Here is a 13286-nt window from a genome sequence, read left to right as displayed (position 1 = left end):
ACAGGAATTAGACACTGAAGAGAACAGCAAATGGAAGAAGCTAAAATAAACAGAGGGAACTGCTTTGGAAGTGACAGGTGCAATAGATTAAAACCCTGTAGTTAGCAGTGACTACATTGGAAGGGGCCTATAGATCTTGAGAAGTATAAGCTGGATCAAGGAACTATCTGAAACTGAACTGACCCCACACTGCCCACAACAGCTCCAGAGAAATTCCTAGATATATTTTTACTATTATCATTATTTAAATATTTAATTTTTTAAAAGTTCTCTATTACTCTGTCATGGTCTTTTTAGACTGGGACCTGGGGACTGGAGTCGACAAGAAGAGGGATGCCGGGGACCCAAGTCTGGAGTGAAACAAGGGTTCTTTGTTTGCAGAAAAGCATGTTTATATATCTTCATACACAGCAGCTTTAAGCAGTTAAAAACAAAACAAAACAACTGAGCAAAAACAAAGCCAAGCAAATAACAATCTTCAAAGGGCCAGAAAGCATTGCATGTCCGCATAACTGAGCAGATCACGTTTCAGTGAGGTCACTGGAGGGAGTCATTGAAGGGACCAAGCAGGTGCCCTTTCTCAGGATCTCAGTCCCGGGAACTGTGTGCAGCTCTGCTTGTTCCTGCAGCAACTGATGAGGAATAGAGAATCCTTGAGAAATGTCACACAAAAGAAAAGAATAACATTGGATTCCTTAAAGCTGAATGTTCCCTGATATTACTCCTTTAATTTTCATTTTTATAAGCTACTATTACCTTGAAAAAACAAAAGACCCTATTTTAAAAGCAAACTTCATGTATATATTTCATAATTTTTGTGACTTTGTTTTGTTTTTCTAATATTGTGTTTTTCAGAGTCTAACCTCTACTCTAGATTTTTAATCTCTGCTTTTTGGTATTTGTTATCAGTGTTGTACCTTTAAGAACCCAATCTTCAGTACCCGTTTTTACCTGGGAGTGTGATTACTGGCTTGATTTCTATCTTCCCTTTTTGACTCTGCTTTGTCTCCACCAGGTCGCCTCTATCTCCTCCCTCCCCCTTCTTTTCTCTACCCAACTCTGTGAATCTCTTTGTGTGTTCTTGACTGTGGAGAATACTTAGGGACCTGATTAGTGCCTGGATCTGTCTCTCTCCTTTTCATTCACCCTTTTGTCCTTCTGTTCACCTCTGTCTCCTTGCTCCCTCTTCTCTTCTCTTTGTAACTCCATGAACCTCTCCAAGGTGTCCAGACTGTGGAGAGCACATAGGGAATTGATTACTGGCTAGCTTGCTCTCTCCCCTTTTGATTCCCCCTCTCCTACTCCTGGTCACCTCAATCTCCCTTCTCCCTCTTCTCTTCTCTATGTAACTCTGTGAACCTCTCCAGGTGTTCCTCACTGTGGAGGAGCTTTTCATCATAAACCTAGATGTTTTGTCATTGGTGCTGTATAGATGGAGAAGTCTTGAGGCTTCTGTAAGAATAAGTCTGAAAAACAGAGGCAGGAGGCTTAAGTCCCAAACCTGAGAAAACCAGAGAACTCCTGACTCCTAGGAACATTAATCGATAAGAGCTCATTCAAAAGCCTCCATACCTACACGGAAACCAAGCACCACCCAAGAGCCAACAAGTTCCAGAGCAAGACAAGCCATGCAAATTCTCCAGCAATGCAGGAACATAGCCCTAAACTTCAATATACATACTGCCCAAAGTCACTTCAAACCCATAGACATCCCAGAACACTATTGGACACTTCATTGCACCCCAGACAGAAGAAATCCAGCTCCACCCACCAGAACACCGACACAAGCTTCCCTAACCAGGAAATCTTGACAAGCCTATCGTCCAACCCCACCCACAGCGAGGTACCTCCACAATAAAGAGGAACCACAAACTGCCAGAATACTGAAAGGCCACCCTAAACACAGCAATCTAAACAAGATGAAAAACCAAAGACATACTCAGCAGGTAAAGGAACATGATAAATGCCCATCAAACCAAACAAAAGAGGAGGAGATAGGGAGTCTACCTGAAAAGGAATTCAGAATAATGATAGTAAAAATGATCCAAAATCTTGAAAACATAATGGAATTACAGATAAATAGCCTGGAGACAAGGATTGAGACAATGCAGGACATGTTTAACAAGGACCTAGAATAAATTAAAAAAAAGTCAATCAGTAATGAATAATGCAATAAATGAGATCAAAAACTCTCTGGAGGGAACCAAAGTCGAATAGCAGAGGCAGAAGATAGGATAAGTGTGGTAGAAGATAGAATGGTAGAAATAAATGAAGCAGAGAGGAAAAAAGAAAACAGAATTAAAAGAAATGAGGACAGCCTCAGAGACCTCTGGGACAATGCTAAACGCCCCAACATTTGAGTCAGAGGAGTCCCAGAAGAAGACAAAAAGAAAGGCCATGAGGAAATACTTGAGGAGATAATAGTTGAAAACTTCCCTAAAATGGGGAAGGAAATAGTCATCCAAGTCCAAGAAACCCAGACAGTCCCAAACAGGATAAACCCAAGGCGAAATACCCCAAGACACACATTAATCAAATTAACAAAGATCAAACACAAAGAACAAATATTAAAAGCAGCAAGGGAAAAACAACAAATAACATACAAGAGGATTCAGACAAGGATAACAGCTGATCTTTCAATAGAATTCTTCAGGCCAGAAGGGAATGGTAGGACATACTTAAAGTGATGAAAAAGAAAAACCTACAACCCAGATTACTGTACCCAGCAAGGAGCTCATTCAAATATGAAGGAGAAATCAAAAGCTTTATAGATAAGCAAAAGCTGAGAGAATTCAGCACCACCAAACCAGCTCTTCAACAAATGCTAAAGGATCTTCTCTAGACAGGAAACACAGAAAGGGTGTATAAACTCAAACCCAAAACAACAAAGTAAATGGCAACAGGATCATACTTCTCAATAATTAACTTAAATGTAAGTGGGTTGAGTGCCCCAACCAAAAGACAAAGACTGGCTGAATGGATACAAAAACTAGACCCCTATATATGTTGTCTATAAAAGACCACTTCAAAACAGGGGACACATACAGACTGAAAGTGAAGGGCTGGAAAAAGTTATTTGACACCAATGGAGACCAAAAAGAAAGCAGGAGTAGCAATACTCATATCAGATAAAATAGACTTTAAAATAAAGGCTGTGAAAGGAGACAAAGAAGGAAACTACATAATGACCAATGGATCAATCCAAGAGAAGATATAACAATTATAAATATATGTGCACCAACATAGGAGCACCACAATAGGTAAGGCAAATTATTAGCAATAAGTACGAAAGCAGAAATTAACAATAACACAATAATAGCGGGAGACTTTAATACCCCACTCACACCTATTGATAGATCAACTAAACAGAAAATTAACAAGGAAACACAAACTTTAAATGATACAATGGACCAGTTAGACCTAAATGATATCTATAGGACATTTCACTCCAAAACAAAGAATTTCACCTTTTTCTCAAGGGCGCATGGAACCTTCAACAGGATAGATCACATCCTGGTTCATAAATCTAGCCTTGGTAAATTCAAAAAAATTGAAATCATTCCAAACCTCTTTTCTGATCACAATGCCATAAGATTAAATGCCAATTACAGGAGAAAAACTATTAAAAATTCCAACAGATGGAGGCTGAACAACATGCTTCTGAATAACGAACAAATCACAAAAGAAATCAAAAAGGAAATCAAAATATGCATAGAAACAAAGGAAAATGAAACAAAACAACCCAAAACCTATGGGACACTGTAAAAGCAGTGTTAAGGGGAAGGCTCATAGCAATACAGGCTTACCTCAAGAAACAAGAAAAAAGTCAAATAAATAACCTAACTCTACACCTAAAGCAACTAGAAAAGGAAGAAATGAAGAACCCCAGGGCTAGTTGAAGGAAAGAAATCTTAAAAATTATGGCAGAAAGAAATGCAAAAGAAACAAAACAACATAATAAACAAAGCTGAAAGCTGTTTTTTTGAGAAGATAAATAAAATTGACAAGCCATTAGCCAGACTCATCAAGAAACAAAGGGAGAAAAATCAAGTCAACAAACTTAGAAATGAAAATGGAGAAATCACAACAGACAGCACAGAAATACATAGGATCATAAGAGACTACTATCAGCAACTATATGCCAATACAATGGACAACTTGGAAGAAATGAACACATTATGAGAAAAGTATGTTTCCAAAACTGAACCAGGAAGAAATAGAAAATCTTTAACAGACCCATCACAAGCATGGAAATCGAAACTCTAATCAGAAATCTTCCAGCAAACAAAAGCCCAGGTCCAGACGGCTTCATAGCTGAATTCTATCAAAAATTTAGAGAAGAGCTAACACCTATCCTACTGAAACTCTTCCAGAAAAATTGCAGAGGAAAGTAAACTTCCAAACTCACTCTAGGAGGCCACCATCACCCTAATACCAAAACTAGACAAAGATGCCACAAAAAAAGAAAACTACAGGCCAATATCACTGGTGAACATAGATGCAAGGATCCTTAACAAAATTCTAGCAAACAGAATCCAACAACATATTAAAAAGATCATACATCATGACCAAGTGGGCTTTATCCCAGGGATGCAAGGATTTTTCAATATCTGCAAATCAATCAATGTAATATACCACATTAACAAGTTGAAAGATAAAAACCATACTATTATATCAACAGATGCAGAGAAAGCCTTTGACAAAATTCAACATTCATTTATGATAAAAACTTTCCAGAAAGCAGGAACAGAAGGAACATACCTCAACATAATAAAAGCTATATATGACAAACTCACAGCAAACATTATCCTCAATGGTGAAAAGCTGAATGCATTTCCCCCAAAATCAGGAACAAGACAAGGGTACCCACTCTCACCACTCTGACCACAAGGGTGCCCACTCTATTCAACATAGTTTTGGAAGTTTTGGCCACTGCAATCAGAGCAGAAAAAGAAATAAAAGGAATCCAAATTGGAAAAGAAGAAGTAAAACTTTCACTGTTTGCAGACGACATGATCTTCTACATACAAAACCCTAAAGACTCCACCAGAAAATTACTAGAGCTAATCAATGAATATAGTAAAGTTGCAGGATATAAAATTAATACACAGAAATACCTTGCATTCCTATACACGAACAATGAGAAAACAGAAAGAGAAATTAAGAAACAATTTCATTCACCACTGCAAATAAAAGAATAAAATACTTAAAATATACCTACCTAAAGAAACAAAAGACCTAAATATAGAAAACTATAAAACACTGGTGAAAGAAATCAAAGAGGACACTAATAGATGGAGAAATATACCATGTTCATGGATTGGAAGAATCAATATAGTGAAAATGAGTATACTACCCAAAGCAATCTATAGATTCAATGCAATCGCTATCAAGCTACCGACGGTATTTTTCACAGAACTAGAACAAATAATATCACAATTTGTATGGAAATACAAAAAAAACTTTGAATAGCCAAAGCAACCTTGTGAAAGAAGAACGGAACTGGAGGAATCAACCTGCCTGACTTCAGGTTATACTACAAAGCTACAGTCATCAGGACAGTATAGTACTGGCACAAAGACAAAAATGTAAATCAATGGAACTAAATAGAAAGCCCAGAGATAAATCCATGCACCTATGGGCAAAGAGTCGGACACGACTGAGCGACTGATCTGATCTGATCTGATGGGCAACTTATTGATGACAAAGGAGGCAAGAATATACAATGGACAAAAGACAGTCTATTTAACAAGTGGTGCTGGGAAAACCAGTCAACAACTTGTAAAATAATGAAACAAGAAGACATTCTAACACCATACACAAAAATAAACTCAAAATGGATTAAAGATCTAAACATAAGACGAGAAACTATAAAACTCCTAGAGGAAAACATAGGTAAAACACTCTCTGACATAAATCACAGCAGGATCCTCTATGACCCGCCTCCCAGAGCAATGGAAATAAAAGCAAAATAAACATATGGGACCTAATTAAACTTAAAGACTCTTGCACAACAAAGGAAACTATAAGGATGGTGAAGAGAGAGCCTTCAGAATGGGAGAAAATAATAGCAAAGGAAGCAACTGACAAAGAATTAATCTCAAAAATATACAAGCAGCTCCTGCACCTCATTCCAGAATAATAAATGACCCAATCAAAAAATTGGCCAAAGAACTAAACACACATTTCTCCAAAGAAGACATACAGATGGCTAACAAACACATTAAAAGATGCTCAAAATCACTCATTATCAGGAAAATGCTAATCAAAACCACCATGAGGTACTATCTCACCATGGTCAGAATGGCTGCTATCCAAAAGTCTACAAACAATAAATGCTGGAGAGAGTGTGGGGAAAAGGGAACCCTCCTATATTGTTGGTGGGAATGCAAACTAGTACAGCCACTATGGAGAACAGTGTGAAGATTCCTCAAAAAACTGGAAATAGAACTGCCATATGACCCAGCAATCCCACTGCTGGGCATACACACTGAGGAAACCAGAAGTGAAAGAGTCATGTGTACCCCAGTGCCCATTGCAGCACTGTTTATAATAGCCAGGACATAGAAGCAACCTTGATGTCCACCAGCAGACGAATGGATAAGAAAGCTGTGGTACATATACACAATGGAATATTACACAGCCATTAGAAAGAATACGTTTAAATCAGTTCTAATGAGGTGGATGAAACTGGAGCCTATCATACAGAGTGAAGTAAGCCAGAAAGAAAACTACAAATACAGTATACTAACGCATGTATATGGAATTTAGAAAGATGGTAACGATAACCCTATATGCGAGACAGCAAAAGAGAGACAGATGTAAAGAACAGTCTTTTGAACTCTATGGGAGAAGGCAAGGGTGGGATGACTTGAGAGAATAGCACTGAAACATACATATTATCATATGTGAAACAGATCACCAGTCCAGGTTCAATACATGAGACAGGGTGTTCAGGGCTGGTGCACTGGGATGCCCCAGAGGGATGGGATGGGGAGAGAGATGGGAGGGGAGTTCAGGATGGGGAACACATGTACATCCATGGCTGATTCATGTCTGTGTATGGCAAAACCACTACAATATTGTAAAGTCACTAGCCTCCAATTAAAATTAAAAATAAATAAAAATAACATGGAATGTACATGTTGCTAGAGATATTTTTAAAAGAAAAAATATCTTCCACAGACAATTTTATAAACTCTGGTGGTAATTTTTCTTTCTTTATGATTTAATAATAACAAGTAGTCTATATAAATGGCAACCCACTCTAGTGTTCTTGCCTGGAGAATCCCAGGGACGGGGGAGCCTGGTGGGCTGCCGTCTATGGGGTCGCACAGAGTCGGACACGACTGAAGTGACTTAGCAGCAGCAGCAGCAGTCTATATAAGACAAAAGCATAAATCGTGATCTCATCCATTTAATGTATGTAATTACCCATTATTAGCTGACATTCAGAAGAAAGAAATCAGAATCTCTCCAGAGGAAAAAATATACTTCTACATTTGTTCTTTCAGATTGTTGCAGCTGAAAATTTTCTCATTTAATGAAGAGAGATTAAGAATCTCATTTATAAAATTATAAATTATAATTTTAGTAAAAAGAATAGATAAAATGCTTATGTATTTCCTCTTTATTTTCAGAAAGATCTAAAACACCCACCAAGGTTACAGTAAACAGTAAGATAAATAAATACATTAAGTATTAAGCGTCAGACATAACTGAGCGACTGAACTGACCTGAAGTTAGAAACCACAATAAATAGAAGGGCCAGAAATTATTAATTCATAATACATCTCTGAAGGCCCAAAACAGGGCTCATCTTGAATTATCGCTAAATGAAAATTTTGCTAGGTTAAATAGAAGACATCACTTCATTAGTTTCAAAGTGAGATTTTTTTTAAAAAGGGGAAATAACTTCAAATTTAAATGAACTTCCAGAGGGAACTATATTCAATACACACACACACACACACACACACACACACACAGGTATAAACAAATCACATTGCTGTACACCTGAAACTTACACAGTATTTTAAACTGACTACACTTCAGTTCAACAAAAAAAAACAAGAACCACCACCAACCTCAAAAACAACCACCAAAAAAAATAAGGAACACATTTTTTTTAGTTCTTCATAAAAATCAGCTATATGACATTCAAAAGAGTATGAGCATTGTTTTTTTACAACCTCACTTTCTCTTCTTAAGTTGAATTTGAAATAATTTCTCGCATATTTATAATACAGAGTTCCTAGTCTGACTGACCCCACTGTTTCTGTTGTGTTTGTATAATATCTGTCTCATCTTCACCCTCATTCCATTTTATATTCATCTTGTCCTTCTTAAAGGAATTCTTCATCTTGCACTTCTTAAAGGAATTCTTCCCCTTCATCCTCCTCCCCATCTTCATATTCATCTATTTGTTTTACCTCAGTGCTTTTTAATTCTTTTCTTTCATAATGGCAATATTTATAAATCTGAAACATGCACATGTATGGCTCATATTATCACACCACTTCATATCGTGACTTTGAGGGCTTCTATTTCTGTGGTGGGATCCTTTTTGTCACCATAAAGATCAGGGGACTGGTATGTGAACAAATACAGGGAAAGAAGAGTTACAAACAGAACAAACTTACCTTTGTAAGATCCAAGGCCTGCTACAGACTTGAGAAGTTATGAAACAGGCTCAGGCAATGGGAAGGCAGGATTACAGATGCCCTCAAAGCAGGGTGATGGTTTGAGAAATGTTTCAATCATATCTTCAACGTTACTATCAGAATTACTGTCCTGAGAGAAAGTTGTACTCTCTGGTCTCAAAATGCCACATTTTGCTTCTAGTACAGTGAAAACAGGAGAGAGTACATGAGAACATGTGTCATTTCAAATCAAGGAATAACACCAGGAAGACAGTCTTCAAATAACTTACTGTTTCTCTTGGATTGCTGAGAAGCCTTCATTAGTTACCTTTGATTTCAGGACATGCTGGAGAAGAAAATAAGAGCTTGAAGAATATAACAAGTACCAACCTGAATAAAATAATTATAACATCCCCCATTCCTCTATAATATAACACAAAGAGCACAGGCTCTGGAGTCATTCAGATGTGGATTCAAATCCCAGTTTTTTTCCCTGACTGACCTGCTCATGAGGAAGGATTATGACAGATGACATTAGAAGCCCCAGATGTTCCTCTCCTTACCGCTAATTGACTGCTATACAAATATTAGGACACCCACTAGATTACTTTCTCTACCAAAATGTTCTAGAGTAATAATTTATCCCTGGTAGTTTAGAGCACTATTGAAAAACTAAGACATTTAAATTAATTGCTATATTTTGAAATTTGCTTCCATGATTAATATGTACATGGATTATCACTTGTGAAGGGAAATATGAAAGTTTAGGTTTTAACAACCGTATTTAGATGGGCTAGAACTGCAAATACGATAAGCTACTTCTATTCTGTTTGTCAAACAGCTAGAGACCAATGAAACAAGGAAAAAAATTCAACTGCTTCCATGAAACAGGGGAAAAACAAGGTTAAACCTATAGGGCAAAGGTCATGAATGAAAGCCACACTCTAAATTGAAAGCCATAAGCAAACATGTTCACAATAGAGACAGAGAGAGATGGACTGAAAGGACAGACACTGAAGAAATGTGTTCTGCAAGGAAAAATTAAGTTAACAGTAAATATTTAAAAAATTGTTTTAAAGGTAGAAGAGGAAGAAGGAGGAAAAAGTGAGACATTTGTAGTCAAGAACAAACTTTACGGAAAAAAAAAAGTATAATAAGGTATGTGAAGCAACACATATATTTAGAATTTATATACAATAGATCAGTAACATATCAGTATTCTTAAGGATATACTATAAGCTAAGCCTCCATTTCATATGATTTCATTAATATATTTTTATGCATCTACACTGTGTTCTTCAAATTTTATGAAAATATCAACATCAGTTCAGCACAGTTCAGTTGCTCAGTTGTGTGCAACTCTCTGCGATCCCATGGACTGCAGCACACCAGGCTTCCATGTTCATCACCAACTCCCAGAGGCTTTACAAACTCTTGTCCACTGAGTTGGGGATGCCATCCAACCATCTCATCCTCTGTTGTCCCCTTCTCCTCCAGCCTTCAAACTTTCCCAGAACCGGTATTTTCCAATGAGTTGGTTATTTGCATCAGATGACCAAAGTATTAGAGTTTCAGATTCAACATCAGTCCTTTCAATGAATATTCAGGACTTATTTCCTTTAGAAGGGAATAATTGGATCTCCTTGCAGTCCAAGGGACTCTGAAGAGTCTTCTCCAATACCACAGTTCAAAAGCAGCAATTATTCAGCACTCAGCCTGCTTTATAGTCCAACTCTCACATCCATACATGACTTCTAGAAAAACCATAGCTTAGACTAGACAGAACTTTGCTGGCAAAGTAATGTCCCTGCTTTTCAATCTGCTGTCTAGGTTGGGCATAGCTTTTCATCCAAGGAGCAAGCATCTTTTAATTTCATGGCTGCAGTCACCATCTGCAGTGATTTTGAAGCTCTAATAAAGAAGTCTGTCATTGTTTCCATTGTTTCCCCATCTATTTGCCATGAAGTGATGGGACCAGATGCCATAATCTTAGTTTTCTGAATGTTTTGTTGTAAGTCAACTTTTTCACTCTCCTCTTTCACTTTCATCAAGAGGCTCTTTAGTTCTTCAATTTCTGCCATCATGGTGGTGTCATCGGCATATATGAGGTTATTGATATTTCTTCTAGCTATCTTGATTCCAGCTTGTGCTTCATCCAGTCCGGCATTTCGCATGATGTACTCCGCATATAAGTAAAATAAGCAGGGTGACAATTTATATCCTTGATGTACTCCTTTCCTGATTTGGAACCAGTCTATTGTTCCATGTCCAGTTCTAACTGTTGCTTCTTGTCCTGTATACAGATTTCTCCGGAGGCAGGTCAGATGGTCTGGTTTCCCACCTCTGGTTCCTCTTCCTTTTCTAAATCCAGCTTGAACATCTGAAGTTCATGGATCATGTACTCTTGAAGGCTGGGTTGGAAAATGTTGAGCATTACTTTGCTAGCATGTGAGATGTGTGCCATTATGTGGTAGTTTGAACATTCTTTGGCATTGCCTTTCTTTGGGATTGGAAGGAAAACTGACCTTTTCCAGTCCTGTGGCCACTGATGAGTTTTCCAGATTTGCTGGCATATTGAGTGCAGCACTTTCACAGCATCATCTTTGAGGATTTGAAATAGCTCAACTGCAATTCCATAACCTCCACTAGCTTTGGTCATAGTGATGCTTCTTAAGGCCTACTTGACTTCGCATTCCAGGATGTTTGGTTCTAGGTGAGTGATCACACCATCCTGGTTATCTGGATCATAACGATCTTTTTTGTAGAGTTCTGTATATTCTTGACACCTCTTGCTTCTCTTAGGCCCATACCATTTCGTCCTTTATGGTGTCCATCTTTGCATGAAATGTTCCCATGGTATATCTAATTTTCTTCAAGAGATCTCTAGCCTTTCCCATTCTATTGTTTCCTCTGTTTCTTTGCATTCATCACTGAGAAAGGCTTTCTTATCTCTCTTTGCTATTCTTTGTAGCTCTGCATTCAAATGGGTATATCTTTCCATTTCTCCTTTGCCTTTTGCTTCTCTTCTTTCCTCAGGTATTTGGAAGGCCTCCTCAGACAATCATTTTCCCTTTTTACTTTTCTTTTTCTTGGGGATGGTCTTGATAACTGCCTCTTGTACAATGTCACGAATCTCCATCCATAGTTCTTCAGGCACTCTGTTTATTGGATCTGATCCTTTGAATCTATTTGTCACTTCCACTGTCTAATCATAAGAGTAAATATTACATGAAACTAATTTCAGAGCAGGAAAATGAATTTCACAACAGAACATTTTACCTTAGTTTTAAAATCTAAGACTTCATCATTTGATGTAGGTCCTAAATCAATGCCAGGTTTGTTGGAAAATCTTTAAAGAAAAAAAAATACAATAAAAATGAGTGATAAAATAGACTTTAAAACAAAGGCTGTGATAAGAGACAAAGAAGGTTACTACATAATGATGAAAGGATCAATCCAAGAAGAAGATATAACAATTACAAATATATATGCATCCAACATAGGAGCACCACAATATGTAAGACAAATGCTAACAAGTATGAAAGGGGAAATTAACAATAACACAATAATGGTGGAGACTTTAATACCCCACTCACACCTATGGATAGATCAACTAAACAGAAAATTAACAAGGAAACACAAAATTTAAATGATAAAATAGACCAGTTAGACCTAATTGATATCTATAGGACATTTCACCCCAAAACAATAAATTTCACCTTTTTCTAAAGCACACATGGAACCTTCTCCAGGACAGATCACATCCTGGGCACAAATCTAGCTTTGGTAAATTAAAAAAAAATTGAAATCATTCCAAGCATCTTTTCTGACCACAATGCAGTAAGATTAGATCTCAATTACAGGAGAAAAACTATTAAAAATTCCAACATACGGAGGCTGAACAGCACACTGCTGAATAACCAACAAATCACAGAAGAAATCAAAAAAGAAAAAAAATTTGCATAGAAACGAATGAAAATGAAAACACAACAACACAAAACCTGTGGGACACTGTAAAAGCAGTCCTAAGTTCATAGCAATACAACCATACCTCAAGAAACAAGAATAAAGTCAAAAAAATAACCTAACTCTACACCTAAAGCAACTAGAAAAGGAAGAAATAAAGAACCCCAGGGTTAGTAGAAGGAAATAAATCTTAAAAATTAGGGCAGAAATAAATGCAAAAGAAACAAAAGAGACCATAGCAAAAATCAACAAAGCCAAAAGCTGGTTCTTTGAAAGGATAAATAAAATTGACAAACCATTACCCAGACTCATCAGGAAACAAAGGGAGAAAAATCAAATCAATAAAATTAGAAATGAAAATGGAGAGATCACAACAGACAACACAAACACAAAGGATCATAAGAGACTACTATCAGCAATTATACGCCAATAAAATGGACAACGTGGAAGAAATGGACAAATTCTTAGAAAAGTACAACTTTCCAAAACTGTATCAGGAAGAAATAGAAAATCTTAACAGATCCATCACAAGCATGGAAATTGAAACTGTAATCAGAAATCTTCCAGCAAACAAAAGCCCAGGTCCAGACGGCTTCACAATTGAATTCTACCAAAAATTTAGAGAAGAGCTCACACCCATCCTACTCAAAGTCTTCCAGAAAATTGCAGAGGAAAGTA

The 13286-nt window shown here is 37.1% G+C and overlaps 1 pseudogene; it reads right to left on the bottom strand.

Moving 5' to 3' along the window:
• Positions 1–13286, bottom strand: part of LOC113884424 — a 79104-nt pseudogene that overhangs the window by 45115 nt on the left and 20703 nt on the right.

The sequence above is a fragment of the Bos indicus x Bos taurus genome, chromosome 26 (assembly GCF_003369695.1).
Source record: "Bos indicus x Bos taurus breed Angus x Brahman F1 hybrid chromosome 26, Bos_hybrid_MaternalHap_v2.0, whole genome shotgun sequence".
Classification (NCBI taxonomy): Eukaryota; Metazoa; Chordata; class Mammalia; order Artiodactyla; family Bovidae; genus Bos; species Bos indicus x Bos taurus.
The sequence above is the reverse complement of the archived record's forward strand: the minus strand, read 5'-3'. Positions and strand labels throughout refer to the sequence as shown.